Genomic DNA, 13,652 nt, shown 5'->3' with positions numbered 1-13,652 from the left:
GATAAATTATTCGAATAACATAAAATGTTTCTCACTATAAAATAGTAATTGATACCATCATAACAGGACACGTTTTACATTACAATACACGTTCAAACGAGACAAGTTCCAGTTCATGCCTGGGTTGAGAATTGACAACATTCTGCTGTTATTGAGCAGGCTGGATGATATTGTGATGAGTATGCGTTTAAAATGCATGGGACTGTACAGAAGGAAGAATTCTCAATTATCAGCTGGAGGGCCACATCGCCTCAGCCTAGGACCAATTTATCATATCATAACTTAAAGCATGCTTTAGTATAGTATAAAAAACATACATTTATTGTATTAGTGTGACACATTTGGATGTTGTCGCCTGAAAATATGTTATTAAACCTTTTTTTAAACATGATACTGAACTGTTTTTCTTTTGCGTGGCAGTAAAAGGGATCTATAGAAAATGTTGGCATTTTCACTGACTATGATAAAGAATCAAAATATTAATTAAAAAAAAATGAAATAGCAAATTGTTCTACCAAATAATATGAAGCTCCACTTCCCTATTTAAGTTTCTAGCTTTTGCAAAAAGCAAGAAAACAACCAAATATAGCAGCATTACTTGTATTCTCTAACTCTGTCAAAATGTGAATCATAACACAGTGATTTTTAGTAGAAAATAAATATGCTGACTGTCTCCTCCTGCACATTTAAAGGTCAAAACAGGAACCTAAAAGTGCTGTCACAGCTTTGTAGACATACTCGCATACTGTAGGGTACTTACAAGATTTTACTTCATTCTCAGCTATGGTCCCAATGGGAGGAGGAACAATTCCTTCCCAGGTAACATCCACAATAAAAAGAAAGCATGAGTGAAGAAAATTCAGATTTTTTTTTTCAAAAATAGAGAGCGCTGAGGCCGTTCTGTGTTGTGTCATACAGGCTGCAGACGGAGTCGAACAGAAGCACTGTAGTCACATATGTTGCCAAAGCCTGTAGCTTGGCAAAGAGGCTCATTAAGCCACTGACAATCATTCCCACAAAGCCCGATCTAAGGGCTATTCACCGGGTGTGTACAAAGGAGAGTGTAGGAATGCAAGTTCCATCTCAACCCACCCCCCCCCCAGCATCATGAAAGACGTGTGCTGCACCTGAATGTTCAATGAAATGAGTTTATTTGCAACGATCAGTTGAAAAAAGAATATGAATGGTATCTTGGGAGCACAGATCACCCGCTGTGTGGAAATCTGTTGAGTTTTGCTCCCGCTGCAATCTTCTTCTGTCAGCCGGTGACAATCTACTTAATTGCTAATACTGCTGAAGATTGTCGCCCAGCATTAGTCTGGCATTGTTGAAGCTTTTACGCATCCTCCTCTGTTTTATTTCCCCACTGTGAGCAGATATTTGGGTGAAAAACTATTGATTTTCTTTTATTCTGGGTATGTCTCGATTGAAGTGGACCTGATTGTTCCACACTGCTGAACAGGCACCCCACTCCACGACCATACAGATGGACCTGAGGGGAGGCTGGGTGACATGTCAGAGGAAAGCTCAGTGTGCAGAGAGTGCTGAGACTGTCGATAAGAGTCTTCCACCAGCAGCCCAAAAAAAAAAAAAAAAAAAAAAAGGAGTCTCTCTCCCACGACACAAGGGGGGGAAGGGAGGATGATGTATGATGTGGACCCTAGTCAGGGTTTTAACGGGGAGAAAGGCAGAAAATGAAAGAGGGGAGGAGGGTCATGCTTGAATTATGCTGATGTGGGCCGTAAACGTGGTGAAAAACCAACCAAAGGCCCGGCTGCTTTGACGGAACTTGCAGCCACAAATGACAAGGTTGTTATCACACGAGCCTCACAAATGCTGACAGTTAGTAAATGGGGAGACTGAACATCTTTATAGGACCCGCATATGTATTCAGTCATTAAGCAGCTTCGTAGAGTGTTTTTAGATGAAAGGTTTTGCAACCTTTCATACCTAATGACGTTAACAAGTACGCCGATGGCAGCGTTCTGTTATTGAATAGTGAATATCTTAATTGAACACAGCTTTTTATACTTCTCATCTGTAAGTGAATGGAGTGAACAGACTGACTTTTCATTTAATCTAGCTTGAGGTTTTCATTTAGCAAATTGGGTTTAAAGGGAGACAGCGAACTTGATGAAAGAAACGCTGATACTGGAGGCTTAGATTCAGAGCTGTCGGAGGACAGGGGGGGGGGGGGGGGCACTGGTCTATTCATAATGAGCGCAGCCAGCCAAAGTCAGTAACTGAGAACACTCACACGCCTCTGCAACGCCAGCGCCAGGCCCTCAGAGCCCATAAGCACTCTTTGAGCTACAACAGGATGGAGCTTCCATTATGGCCACACAAACAGAGGGAAGCCTTATGAACTTTGCACAAATGCTTAGTGCTCCGGGGCTGGACAGATCTGGAAGCCGGGCGAGATGGGTAGGTACCGGGGCGGGCTGCCAGTTCCGAAAAGCTTAGTGTTCATGCACTCGGGCCAGACAAACCTGACATTGTCCTGGGCACTGCCCCGGAGAAAGCTTCTTCCCCTTTCCCTCCGCCACTCCGGCTCATTCACACTTCAAGCCCAGCTGATTCACTGATCTGGACATGACTTATAAGGGCAAGAACGCAAACACTTATTCAACTGTTAAAACGCAAGACAAAGTGAAGACAGGTCACACAACTCAGTAAATTCTCATAAATTTAAAATGGCTTATTCTCTGCTGTCACCGCGCCTCATTGGCACCTGACGTGTCATTGGTCATACACTCTGACTTCACATGGGTCAGACTGATTCACAAATTCAATTTAAAATGAGATAATCCGCTGCGCTCTCACAGAAAATGTGTACAACAGCTTTAATTTATGACACGTCTCTTATCTCCATCAGGCAGCAATCACTAAACGTTATCTGACCGCTCCAAGATTGAGGTCTGCAGCCTTATCATGTCGCTGGAATTAAAATAATACTCTCTTGACCTGCTGCCCTCGCTGGGCAAGACGTGGCTCAGTGAGAGCACAGCAAAACAACACCGGGCCCATTCAAAACTGAGGCCATGTTGCTCCCCCACCGCCTGCTTTGAGAGCAGAGAGAGAGAAATGCAGGTGGTTCCACTTGCAGTTCATGGCCCCACTAAAATCTTAAAATGTAGCTATGTGGTTCCAGAGCACGCACTCATGTGGTACCTGAAATTCTCCTTCAAACCTGTCAGGATGAGATAAATCTTGTAGCATTAAAGGGAGTTTAAAAAATGACTTCAGGGAGAGCCATCAATATGCCTCAAGGACAACCAGATTGCTGAGAAAGCATGAAGGCTGATTTGCACTTTTCTTACCATTTGGCAAATATGCTGGATCCACACAGAGCGAGGCTTTTAATTGAACTTTGGGCATACGGCCCGTTTCACCGAAAACTCGTCTGTTAGTCAGTCTGTCAAAAACGGTCAATAAGCCTCTAACCTGGCACTCGCAGACAGACGCAGGACAACCTGCCTTCAGCTGATACCGAGTGCTACATGCTCTGCACTCTCAATCAGTACGACAACCTATGCATTTCTATGTATGGTTTTCTCATACGTTGTCACGGCAACAGATGCCCTAATCTTCATACTGATCACTTGGCATTGAAAGTTGTCCTGGGTTGATGCATTGCGGGGCTGCTTCCTGCAGCAGGCTACCATGAGCGAGCTTCTACATTTATTTCAGGTCAGTTTAGGAAAAACCATCAGAAACAAGCTTCGACTCTATTTGAACTCAGCAAGGAAGTGAGCATTACTGCCTGTGATGTGACTGTATATGACCTGTGACTGCAAATGAAAAACAGACAAAATTCCAGCAATGAAATCACCCATGTTTATGTGCAAATCTCCATAATCTGTGACACTTTAATAGTCCCTTCAATTATTTCCAGATTGGCACTGACAGCTAAAGTATTCAGCGCGGCACACTACAAAGACACAGATCAAACAGCAGATATCCAAAAACAGATGAATCAAAGACAATACAAAACAAAAAAAACAATATTTGAGGGCAGCTTTGCACATTATGCGGTTTATTTTAACTATAATTAACGTTTAATACTGTAAGAGTGGTGCAGCTTAAGAAGTGTCTGCAGGCATGTGTTAAGTGCTTCCTGGTCTTTTAAGTAAAACGCTCACAATTGTGAAGCCGGAGCTGACAGGAGCCCTGTGAGGACAGGACAGAGACTGTACCAGGCTGTTATCCTGCTCTCTCAGCCAGACTGCCGGCCATCAGAGCATCACAGATGGTGCGCTCAGCGATCGTGGCAGTGATCAGGGGATCTCTACTCCTGATTAGCACACCTACTGAACACAATGTGCACAACAACGTCTGTTCCGTCTCCGGCTGCACAAACCTGCAATAAGCCAGGACTTTTACAAACAGTGGAAGCTTTCTCTTTTACAAACTCATCATAACATCACGTAAAATCATTTTTATTTTCGTTCAAATTTGCAGAATATTTGCATGTCAGGGAAATTATGCCATTGAAAGTGCAGTGACGCAATTCCATAATTATTTATTGCGACACAAGTTTTAAGTTTGTCTGTTAAACATTGTAGTAAACATACATTTGTATGTACTTATATGAGAAGGGAGCGTTAATTTAGTAAACCAGAATTTGGACAAAAGCAGACTGGCTCTTATACGTTCTTATTTTCTCCCCTAAGGACAAGTTCAGATGAAGTGTCTACTTAGAACTCAATTTAGTCATGTTTCCCCCAAGAATCAATAAGCCATTTCCCCCAGGTCACATCTAGCAATGGAAAAGGCCTCTGCCCCACAACTATTTAGAGTGTGTACACAGCTGACCGAGAATACAGAGGCAAACATAAGATTCAAAATGAATTCATTAACATAAACGCGGTGTCTCTCGCTGAAATGTGTCGGCATGGTAACCAGGCTTGACTCTGCTTTAAGATACACCCTGGACACACAGCCACCCAAATGGTTGGAGGGATCAGTATAGACACGTTGGCGCGCACACACACACACACACACACACACACACACACACACACACACACACACACACACACACACACACACACACACACACACACACGGTGTGCGCAAACACTCACATACACTCACATAAGCAGAGAACCTGTTCACACAAGAGCACATGCTAGTCTGAATCAAATCCCCTTCTCCAGAGAGGGCGGCTCAGTTGTAATTTAATGGAAAGTTCCTGCAGGCAGGCAGCTAAATAAGAAGATGATCATCTCTGTCAGCAGCAGCCCACCTGTCAAGAGAAAAAGGCTCATCAGGAGACACTCAAGGCACCAGCAACATGTTCTCCTCAATAATATTATGCCAACAAGTCGGATTAATTATTTCCGGAAAACAGGCTTTTTTCCAGCTATAGTCCTACGACAAGGGGAAGCAGGACAGATAATTTAGTCACACGCCCACTCAAAATGAGCAGCAAGGATCTAATATCCTTTTAAGGTGTGTCTTGCTGCCCACCTCTCCAAACACTCACCTCGGGGTCAGCCCTTTAGGACCACCGAGGCAGAGCAGCCCGTCGCGCTACACGGCTAATCCTGCGGTGGAAAATGTCGGTGGGCTCCGTCTCACATGGATGCACAGCAAGAGATGAGGAGGCAGGACCAATGTTTGAAACGAATTAAAGATATGTGTGTGCGTGTGTGTGTGTGTGTGTGTGTGTGTGTGTGTGTGTGTGTGTGTGTGTGTGTGTGTGTGTGTGTGTGTGTGTGTGTGTGTGTGTGTGTGTGTGGGAGGGGGAGGTGGTGTTGGGGCTTTTCAGGGCGAGGCCTCGTCTGTGTGTGTTTTTGCACAGACATGCTCATCAATAGGCTGGCTGCACAACTTTTCAAACCTCATCCTCATGTGTGTGTGTGTGTGTGTGTGTGTGTGTGTGTGTGTGTGTGTGTGTGTGTGTGTGTGTGTGTGTGTGTGTGTGTGTGTGTGTGTGTGTGTGCGTGTGTGTGTGTGTGTGTGTGTGTGTGTGTGTGTGTGGGCTAACAATATTGTCTAGATGTTACTTTGCCTTAGCAACAGCTAAAACAGATTCTCCAATATGTACCCTAAAATCTGTCAGTTTAGGACAACCCACCACACAGCAGCACCACATATTTCTTACCTGTATTTACTTTGGACCACGGGAAGCTGCGCTGGTGGGAAACCCGTATCCCCATTATTCTCAGAGCCTCTCCTGATAGCTAATTAGCCGACGTCAGGTGTAGCAGCCCACAGGCACAATTCCAGAAAGTACACCAGGAACCACACAACCATGCAGACATCCCTTCTGGGTTCACTTGATGGATTGAACTTATCAGTACCTAGTTACATTTTTATGCTACATATGTTCCAGGAAAATCAAGGGGAGCGCGGGTTTCTTGGGACTCTGGGTTTCAGCGACTTATAAAACTTAAAATCAATATGAATTATTCACTGCGTCTGGAGGGGGTCTGTTGAGGAAGTGCAAGAACCTGACATTTGCCTAGAACCCCACGCATGACGCGGACGGCTTCATAAATTACAGGCCACGCTGGAGAAATTTATGGATGTGCGTGAGGCAGCACCTGGTGACTCGGGGGCAAAACAGGCACAGCTTCGTCGTTAGGCGCAATGAAGAACGACCAATAAAAACGGCAGGTTTGCGTTCCTGTTTTACAATTCATGTGCACCAAAAGTAGAACGAACAGACTGCGGAACGAACCACAAAACAGGAAGTTTAACAACAGGACAATGCGCGTACACCGTCATATCCACACGACATCAAACCACGATGACAGATATGGTTTGTCTCACCAAATCATGAGCTTAAGGCTCCCGGTGTTTCTAAGAGCTGCTGCCACTTGAAAGGACACTCGAACAAATGAAACAAACGCCTGCTTCAGACTGAAACGCGAGGCACACCCAGAAAGTTATCTTTTCACAACTTGAAAGGACACATGGGGCATTTATAAAAAAAAAAAAAAAAAAAAAAAAAAGAATCCAGTGAAAGGAGCTTTTGGAGTCGGTGCCTTTGTCAGGCTAACATCAAAAGCTCCGTCTGAAGACAGAATATTGCTTTGTGTTGTCTTCATGTGGGTGGAAGTCTGCTGTTTGTTGTACTAAAAGTCACATGAAGGAGAACTAACTGCTGTGGATTATTTTCCCGACACGGGCATTTTTTTCGACACTAATTTGTAACTTAGCTTGACAACTGTGATACAAATTTTCCAACCGGTACTACTGTATAAAGATAGCCAAAGGGCGTTTTCACACCAGAAAGTCTGAACCAAGATTCATGTTCTTGTTACATTTTGTACGCATGTGAATCAATTCAGTTTGGTTCACATTGCAATTTTGCAAGCGCACTTAACACACTTTTAACAACAGCATGACATAAGTGCGTCCCTGTACTTGAAATGGATTGGTTTGTCGACGGCGCGCATGTTGTCAAAGTTGTAAGTTTTGGTCTTTCGATTCATTTTTCAAGCTGAGTTTTGATTTTGTTTGGTCGGACTAAATTAGAGTTAAATGCCCTCCTTCTTTTCCCATGTGCTGCTGGGGCCCATTTTTAATTATTTTCTGTTTTATTTTTTTCCTTTTCTAACCTTTAATGACTGATGATACGCGCACAAAATGTCCTGTGATTGGCCCGAAAATCTAAACATTTCAGACAGTTCCTTCGCAATGCAAACAAACCGAACCGTGGTTAAGTTTGATCCTGGCTGAGACCACTTCTTTTGGTCAGTGTCAAATTGGACTTAACTGTGATCCTAGGTACCTTTCACACCTGGTATTTCTGTTCACGCCAAACTGAAAAGTTAGAAGGTCCAAACCCTAACCCGGTAGGTGTGAAAGTACACTTAGGGCCTGATTCACTAAAGGTCTGCGTGTGTACAATCACGTGCAAACTCCACACCACCCGCAAGAAAATGTCCAAGCAGATCTACTAAGGACGTGCAGTGAGGACTGCGTCTTTCAAATGTGCAATTTAACACACGTTGTCCATTTTGCGTGTTTGCCTGCATGCATATGTGATATTCGGCGTTTCTGCTTGAAGGTGAAAAATACTGGGAGGGAACATGTAAATAGAACAATTTAGCAACCGCAACGATATTTACTAAACCTGAAAGTAGAAACAGGAGAAGTGATTGCGTGTGTGTTTTAGTACGACTGAAAGGCACGTTATTCATCAGGTGCACAAATCTGGAGAGACGGCTGCTCTTATTATCGTGGTGAGAAGGGAACGCGGGGAAAGCAAAGAATACGTTGAGAACGTGGTTTTACACCCGTGGAAAAAAATTGGAGATGACAGAGGGAAAAACTATTTGGACATATCATTTGTCCAGCGATGACATTTCTGAGTTATTGAATGAACTGAATGATGATTGACAGCCAACAACAAGGAGGAGCCACGAAATACCAGCAACTAAAAAACGTCCGACTCAGCATGTTCTTGCCTCCGGGTCGTTCCAGCGTATCGCCGCTTGGATATCCCACCCAGTCCCGTTAGTCAGGTGTGCTGTCACAGGTCCTGAATGTGTCCTGCAGAATTCACAGGTAGCTTCATAAGGCTACCGAGCACTCGCGAGGCACTGAATGAAAAGTCCTCTGCCCATCACAGAAAGATCTGGACCTGCTGATCGGTGTTTGTTAGAGGATCTCATCCACCGTCCCTCCTCTTTTATTTGCTTTTTTTTCCGCCATTTTTTTTTTTCCACAGTATTGACTTTCTTGCTGATAACCTCCTAGGGTTTTGTTCTTGTTATATTTATATTTCTTAATTTCAATGGGATCAGATTTCCTTCTCCATTTCGCGGTCGCTCTGTTTTCCATTGCCGAAATCGCTTTTAACATAATCAGGCCCCTCATTTAAATACAGCGATTTGCACCTGATATCAGTGACACAAATACTCTTAGTAAATCACCTGCATACCGGGTGCAAAATTAATGTGCAAACTTTTGGAAAAAACACGCAATTTGAATTTGATGTTTAATACTGTAAGAGTGGTGCAGCTTAAGAAGTGTCTGCAGAATTTTGCAATTTAAATTTACAATTTAAATCAGGCCCTTAATGTCTCCACACCTCTAAAAGTAGTGCCATTTCACAACTGAGGATATTTAAATCAATTGAAAAACAGTTCAATACAGCTGGTTTTCCTTCCTGCTTTTTTTTATTCAAAATGCAGACACACGTATTTCTCTATACTGTTTAAAAAAAAAAAAAAATTTGACTATAAATTCCATTTACTCAATATTAGAGAGCTCAAATCAGAGTTTCCAAGAACATCCTCATTAGAGACTTTAGAATAGTATTGCATACAATGTCAAAGAATTAAGACTGGCATCCCATTAACACACAAAATTGCCTTTTCCATACATATTTACACTGTATGGCATGACTCTATAAACACATTGACACTGAGCTTTGGAGTAGAAAATTATGGCACCCTCTGTAGGCCAATCAATACTGTGTGTTTGTGCGCGTTGACCTTGGCTGCATTCAGAGCATACAAAGCAATTCATATTATGCAACCCTCGTAATGCCATGCAGGATATGAGTTTAGTTTGGTTTTTTTGCTACATGCTGTGTAAAGTTTCAAGTTGTGGGAAGTTTAGAAGTACCATCAGTAAAAGGATCTACATTTCAAATGAGCAAAGAGGGAGTTCATTCAGGTCTCAAGAGGCATCAAGTGGTTCGCGCAAAAGGAGACTGGCTTCTTCAGGTTGTGAGTGTATGTTCAAGTGCTGATGGAGCGACATCATTTAGCTGCTATGCTGCGGTCTGTAGCATCTGCACTGAGTGGGATAAAATTCAATTTTCTTAATCATAAAATCGAACCTACAACAGACTGAAGGAAGGAAATGGAGATAAAAATCATTAGTGTTGGCACGCCATCTGTATCTACAGACTCTCCAGCTTTAGATACAAGCTATGTATTATGACCATGCACATTACTACAAACACTGGGGCAAGAGAGATTGTGTTGTGTGGTTTGGAATGCATCCCAGTAGCAGGTACACGTATGGGAAGCTGGGCACACAGATGATTTCCTGGTAGCTACATGTGGTGGCTGGATAATAAGGTTAACTGATGATTGAACACTGCATTGTGAGACCAATAACAGGCCATCCAAAAGCAAACAACACAAAAGTTTAGAGCTACGTTAATTAAAAGGTACCAGGGACCTTAGTCTTAATATTTCTTGCGATGGTTTGGATAATGTCAACAGATTAGATTGAATACAAAGCCAAAGATGTGGTGGCAAATATGCAGTGTACAGTCAAAGTACAAAGGAACAATGAGAACAAAAGCTGGTTCATCAAATAGGATGTATCACTGACGGGCAATTGTTGGATAAAAGTGATCTTTTTGTCATGGCACAATAGCAGAATAACTAGTATTAGACTTAAGAAAGGTAGTCTGAAAAGCAGCCTTTAGACATTGTGAGAAACATGTAGACTACTGACTCATATTCCCTATATGAAAATAAGGGTGTCCTGACCAAAGTTTTTTGCCTCAAATCCCAATCCGAGTCATTTAATATTGATTATCTGCGATACCGAGTCCCAATCCTGAACTTGTATTTGCCTTGGCAATCCAGCAGCAGAGTTCACACTTCAAGTTCATTCAAATTATTAAAATCAATCCAATGTGTATGCTCATAATTTGATAACTCTTCAGTAAGAACATATTGCCCGCATCCAAGTTTTTACATCAGCTATCCATGTTTATTTAATCACAGTTTTCATGGTTTCTTTACAATCACAATTTCACTTCAAAGTGATGTAGCAATTTAACTTTTACAGTCACAACATATTAAATCTGAACCACAGTTACCTAAGCTTAAAATCATCACATCACAGATATTACAGGCTGACGTGCTGCTTTAGTTAAACGTATCTCCACACTGCATATAATATTTTAGTCGCCGGTGTTCCATGCCAGAGTGCACCTCTGCATCTTGCCACAAGATGTGCTCTCTGTTTAAGTCACCTGTGTGCCAGCTGATATAAAACAGAAGACCAGGGCATAGTCAACACCTTTTAGTTAAAAAAAAACAAAAACAAACCTTGATCGGCGTAGATCTTTGGGATCAGCTCGGCACATCCCCACTAGAGTCCAATATATCTGCTGGCTATTTAAAATATCTGTGATTTTATCCAATCACAGATGTATCAGTATTGGTGTATGTTGGCTGATATCAAATATTTTTTTAACAGAACATAATGCTGAGGGAGATGCTTGGCTTGAATCAGAAGTTTTTTTTATTTGTGTGTTTTTTTTATATAGTTGTTTAGAATGATCAAACTCCGGTGAAGTTTACTGTTGTAGTGAACTGACGTCACACTAGGCTATAAAGAGTCAAATATCCTGCCTCCATTACAGATCTTTGTCACAAGAGTCAAAGCAACGGATAATGTATGTTTATACATACTGTATGTGCAGTATGTATATAGGATACCTGCCAATATATCGATATAGGAATCTATTTACTCCCTAATATTGGAGTGGCAACAGCCACAAAAATCCGGTATCGGTCAGGCTAAAATCCGATTACTACTACTACTCCCCTACTAACTCTTTTTGAATATCTACTGTATATAACATGTAAAAGTGACACAAAAAGCAGCACACAGAAGCATTGGTGGATTTTCTTTTTGGTATATGTGAAGGTCTTCGAACAACCTAATGACACTGTTGAGTGCAAGACACTCCTAAACACAGAGTACCATTTAGTCCTGTTAAAAGTGGCATTGATGGCACTTTGTCAATCTGTCGTCCGAGTGTTGCACAGTGCCTCTGTACCAGTGTTTATCATGTATTTTCTACCTAAACATCCATAACACTACTGGCAGTGTAGTCCAGCGAGATTCCAGATTAACCCCGATCAATTCAATAATGTCAGTCTAATATTTGTCTTGTCAACAGGTTTGTTTGAAACAGCTGCATGCTTTGGATAGTGAAACAACATATTGAATCGGGAATTAAGAGAGAGAACTGAGGGGGAAATTTGATGTACTCCGTTGTCTAATCATTCCAGTTGATCAATACCACATTGGACCTGTTCCACAGCTTGACCAGAATGTCACTCCAGAAATACCTTTTGAGCTGCTGACATAACATCAATCCAAACGAGGCCTGTGGGCTGCAGACTGCCTTCCCACTGCCTTACAGATAAGGAGTAATTACATTCCCAAGCAATCACTAAACCCTGCCAGCCCTTCATTTACTTTCTCGCAGAAACTTTCTACAATACAGAAACTTGTGTTGCCATCATTTACAAGTGGGAGCACATAGTTACTGGAATTCAATATAACCCAGTGGAACAGTTCAATGCCAGCACCTGCGCTATCGGTCACTTTACTGCCTCTTTTTTTGGTCTTCTTTCAAACCAGTCAACAAAGCCCATGACTACACTGTGGTGTGCTGTTACAGTAACAAACCACACAACGCCAGTCACTTTTTTTTTCGATGTTTCAAATGTCAGGGTCTGTGCTCTGATCCAAACAGAAGTTTCAGTGATTGAAAACAGTACAAAGAAAAGAAACCGCAATGTTCAGAGTGACATAACATGCGTGCGTACGTCCTCCATAAGGAAAATAAGTGATTCAGAAGTCCCGTTCCCCAGGAAACCACCCGTCTTGTTGTCATACTTTTCATGTTCTGTAATGTGTCTGGCTTCCTCATAAGGTCCCCTGCTACAGCCACCATTTGGGGTGGACTATGCCATGTCGTGACATGGGAACTCTTATAAACGTGTTAAGAGCCGGAGGCATTAGCATTTTGGACGGTACTGAATAGAGGCATTTGTTCCTCTTCCTGTGCCTCCCTGAAAGACTCTATTAAAGGAGGTTTAGGAATTGCTCTGTTTTGGACATATTGAAGTTGGGACAGCATGGAGAGAACATCTGACAGTAGATTTTCCAAGAAAACATCTTGTTTTTTTTCGGTGACACATGATCATTTCCTTTTATGATTATTTTGTATGTAAACACATAAATGTCCCTGATAAAATTATACATGCATTAGAAATATTCATACGTTCTGTTTTTTATTAAGCATCTTTAAATGACTTTATGCAACACTGTTATGCTTTTGCTTCCAGTTCCTGTCTAAAATTTAAACCAAAATACAATAGTGCAATACCTGATATTATTTGCCCTAATAGCAGGTTAGTGTGTGACTGAAAGCAGTTTAGATCAAATAGAACAAGTCAATAGGAGCAGACTGTGCTTCATTTACGACCTTTTCTACCTTCAACAGAGGTCATGTCAAATGCATGCCTTTAACAGACTCCACAAAGTTCATATTTACACTTCAATTGGTGCTCCACCTGTTTTCACATACCCACAGATGAAAGAAGTCATGAAGACACAAGTGCTTGATGGATTCCAACGTGTTTTTGTTTTTTTTAGCAAAGTGGTAAATAGACCAAGTGGAATTCGTCTCCTCTGTTGGCTCCATTAACGAAGGCTTTGATTGATCTCGGATTCTATCTCGTGCTATGGTCACAGCAGGATCTGTGGTCAGTGTGAGGCAAGCTCTCTGCTGTCTGCCATCCTCGCTTTCATCTCCAAACCTTCAACAGTTTATGTGTTACATGTGGAATGACTATCTCATCCATAATGCATACTCCTCAGCTGTGCCTGATGATGAACAATGGTCGCCACACTGCATCTTAGCA

The 13,652-nt window shown here is 42.1% G+C and overlaps 1 protein-coding gene across 5 annotated transcripts in view; it reads right to left on the bottom strand.

Annotated features, from left to right (window-relative positions):
- The window catches only part of chl1b (cell adhesion molecule L1-like b), a 65,946-nt gene that overhangs the window by 38,692 nt on the left and 13,602 nt on the right, over nucleotides 1-13,652 (bottom strand). Inside the window, exon 1 of one of the 5 annotated variants that reach the window (XM_069714630.1) lies at nucleotides 761-989. The exons of the other annotated variants lie outside the window; for them this stretch is intronic. The gene's annotated coding sequence lies outside the window, so the exon portion shown is untranslated. Of the gene's footprint in view, nucleotides 1-760; nucleotides 990-13,652 lie in introns of those variants that run through there. 5 annotated transcript variants of the gene reach the window in all.

The sequence above is a fragment of the Brachyistius frenatus genome, unplaced genomic scaffold (genome assembly GCF_029030835.1).
Source record: "Brachyistius frenatus isolate BFR_SWC_R1_liver_20210118 unplaced genomic scaffold, ASM2903083v1 Contig_4, whole genome shotgun sequence".
Lineage (NCBI taxonomy): Eukaryota > Metazoa > Chordata > Actinopteri > Embiotocidae > Brachyistius > Brachyistius frenatus.
Note: the sequence above shows the minus strand (reverse complement) of the source record. Positions and strands in the feature narration are given on the sequence as shown.